Consider the following 3,878-nt stretch of genomic DNA (forward strand, 5'->3'; position numbering starts at 1 on the left):
CATCTCTCGAGGGAGACAGTCAACTATATCTGTCAGATGATTGGGCCTGAGATCTTCACTAACCGTGTGGGTGGACACGCCATGCCAGTGGCTCTGAAGGTCACAACTGCCCTCAACTTCTATGCCTCTGGCTCCTTCCAGGGCTTGGTGGGTGATCTTTGTGGTGTCTCCCAATCAGCTGTCCACACTTGTGTCAAGCAGGTTACAGACGCTCTGTTCAGGTGTGCATTGACCTTCATCCACTTCCGTTGGGATCAGACAAGTCAGGCACAGTGAGCCAGAGGCTTCGCGGCCATTGCTGGCTTCCCCCGTGTCCAGGGCGCAATAGACTGTACACATGTGGCCATCAAGGCGACAACAAGTGAGCCCAGTGCCTTCAACAACAGGAAGGGCTTCCATTCCTTGAACGTGTACAGTGTGTGATCACAGGATGCTGATTCTACAAGTTCATGCAAGGTACCCAGGCAACTACCACGACGCCTACGTCCTCAGACACTCCCAGGTGCCGGGGCTCTTCAGTGCTCCAGCTCGGCTGGATGGGTGGCTGCTGGGTATCAAGGGTTATCCCCTCAGAAGGTGGCTCATGACACCTCTCCACCATCCAAGAACAGAAGTTGAGCAGCGGTACAATAGGAGCCGCGGCACCACAAGGGCTGTGGTGGAGAGAGCCATCGGTCTTTTCAAGGTGCGCTTCCGATGCCTGGACCGCTCATGGGGTGCACTCCAGTACCCCCCAGATCGTGTGTCGCTGATAGTGGTTGCATGCTGCACTCTGCACAATCTTGCGCTGGAAAGGGGGGATGCAGTGGATGATGAAGATGTCAACGCAATGGCTGCAGCGACACACGATGAGTCCAGCAGTGATTCCAAGGATGAGCAGGCACAAAGAAATACTGAAGGGATAGACGCTGACCTGGGACTACGCCAGGGAGGCAGAGACACCCGGGATACTTTAATCCAATGAACCTTCAGCTAGCACAACACAGATGGATCACCAGGACAAGCCTGGGCTGCCGCCTCAATACTCGACACCTAAGTGCAAATTCTGCCAGGTCAGCAGCACTAACTAGGGCCTTGTACATAAAGCTGAATGTCCAACAAATCACTCATTACACTTTTGTCAACCATACACATGTAGAAGAAACGAGGCACCCTCAGCCATGTGTGAAGAAAAAGAACTGTTCACAAAGAGAAAAAATTAGTGTTAACAATCGAAAAGAAATCCTAAGGACCTCATCTGGGGCCTACACAAAAGCACCAGTGAAAAACCGTGCTGTGCCTAAAGTGCCTTATGCTTTCGTTTACAGGTGCTATGTCTTGGTGCTGCCCCATCGCTCGGAATAGCACCTGAGCCAGCCTGCTGACTGTGCTGTCCTGTTGGTCTTGATGACCTTGGTGGATGTCCTCTGGCCTGTGGAGCCTGTGCTGGCCCTGCCTGGGAGGGATCTGCCTGTTCCACAACTGGAATCTCCCCAGTTGTTGCAGCCTCACTGGATGATACAGTCACTGGGAGAGGGGTGAAGCAGCTGCCTCCCTCATCCAGAGCGCCCTGAGAGGAGCCTGCAGAGATGACAGGCAACTGCTGCGCCGACATAAGGTTGCTTCGGACATCCCTGCTCACTGTGGATGGATGAGCACTGAGCTGGGAAACTTGATGTCCACACCATCTCCCACACTGGCAGTGACCAGCTGTGTTCATTGCCAATGTGAGGGCTTGCTGTTCTGGATGCATCACCAGGAAGCCCTGGCAGGTCCCCTGGAACAGGCTTTCCACAAGAGTCACCACTCTCTCCATGGAAGATGCATGGCGCTCGGACATGTGGCTCATTGCTTCGGCGATCGTCCATGTAGACTCCTCCACCATGGAGACCATGCCAAGCATAGCCTCCTGTATCTCCCCCAGATGCTCCCACACGCCCACACTTGCTGCATCACAGACGACTCCAGAGGCACATCATCAGGCACCGGCTGAGCATGTGCCTGGTCCCCTGCAGTCCTCCGACTGCTGGCACCATGGGCACTCTTTGTCTCTGCTAGCGCCTCCAGTGAGTGTGAAGTGCCATCACCACTGGGCCCCAGGACACTAGCTGATGTTCTAATTCCCACCGAGGTGCTAGTATCTGTGCTGGTGCCTGCCTGGCAGAAATGGTGTGACGCTGGTGAGACTTCAGGCCCCTCAGGTGTGAGAGGGGGCCTCTGCTCCTCCTCCCGGCTGTGCACTGATGATGCTGAAAGGAAGAACAAGGACAGTGGATCAGTTAACGTGCAGACAGTGACAAAGTTCATCGCTGTCCCTCTGGCTCATTATGCGCTCAGCCTTCCAGCAATATTGCAACAATAACTAATTTAACAATCATCAGTGCTATGGCTGTTGGGAGGACAATGCTGACATCACTGTTGGGCATAAATACCTGGCCGTGACACCCCACCTTCACTGACACCAGTGGACCTGGGTGCACGGTGCCTCTCCAGATCCAGGGCCTCCTGCTCAAAGCAGCTTAGTATGGAGACGTGCCTCCAGTCCTCACGCTCAGCCACGTTCCATGCATTCTTCTCCTGAAAAAGAGAGAAAAACATTGATTAAGGCAAATTGCACATGGACTCTGTTCGCGCATAGCACAGCCCATCCAGAGTGGGACAGATCAGGCCTCCAGTGCCTCCTCACCCCACTGCTGCCAATCACTCAGACAAAGGAGCAAGGCTTGCTCCCCATCCCCCCCACCGCCCTCTTAGACACAGGCTGCCTACATCACATTAGGAACCGCATGGTATTTCCCCCCTTAGCAAGGAGGCGCAAGCGGGTGCAGCGTAGAGGGCAGCAGATGGTTCCTTGCCACGCCACCTTGAAGTTCCCCTTCCACCAACTCACCACCCTGACTAGGACATGTCCTGGAGTTCTGAATCTGCGCTGAGGTGCAGCTCCTCCAGGTTACCCCCAAACCAGTCACGTGGGACTCAGATCAACACATACTGCGGGGCAAAACTCATCTCCTCATGACCCACTCAAGCTGACCTCAGCATGGGCACTATCTGCTTGCCCACCCAACAAAGGAAAAATGCCGTCAATGACTCAATGCAGTCACGACACTGAGACTTGTGGCAGGGGCCTCCTCCCAGGCATGTTTCATCATATGGGGGGGGCCTCCTCCTCCCATCCTGGGGGACCAACACCTCCCGCCATGTCGCCATGTCCATGAGGAGGGCAGCAAGGCAGTCATCAGAAAAACAAGAGGCACACTGGCCCCCCCACTCCAGCCTGGCCTGCTCACCCGAACCCCTCTGGTGCGGCCTGGAACTGGCCATTGTGAGCAGCCTACAAAAGGCCTTCTTTTAAACAGGCTGCCAGGTTGCCATTGGGCCTGGGGGCCTGTGCACTCCCACCGCCCCCTGCACACTCGGGAATCGGGAGATACACTGGGTGGGCCTTAATTGTCCCGCCTGCTGAAAATGGCGGTGAGGACCTGATCACGGGCAGTGCCCACCTGTGCTCGCTCCCACTCCGCACCCCCCCACCCCCCCCCACCCCCCCATCCCACCAGATGGAAAATTCTGCCCTATAAATCTAATAAAGTATACATCAGATAAACATAAATATTTCTTTGGATTACCACACCTTCCAACCCCATTTCTTCTACTTATAAAATTTGCACTTGCCTCTTCAAAGCAGAAGAAGCACAGATTTTTCAGTCATTGTTAGTGCTTGTAGAAGAGCTACATTAGGGTAATGCAGACAATCTTTCTCTCCATAATGAAACAAAGATTACTGCTAGACAAGATGCCATTAGCTCTTGATAGCACTCTTGCCTCAGAGTTAGAAGCTTGTGGGTCCCACTTTCACCCCAGAGACTTAAGCAATAATCCAGCCTTACACTTCAGTG

The sequence above is a fragment of the Carcharodon carcharias genome, chromosome 23 (assembly GCF_017639515.1).
Source record: "Carcharodon carcharias isolate sCarCar2 chromosome 23, sCarCar2.pri, whole genome shotgun sequence".
Lineage (NCBI taxonomy): Eukaryota > Metazoa > Chordata > Chondrichthyes > Lamniformes > Lamnidae > Carcharodon > Carcharodon carcharias.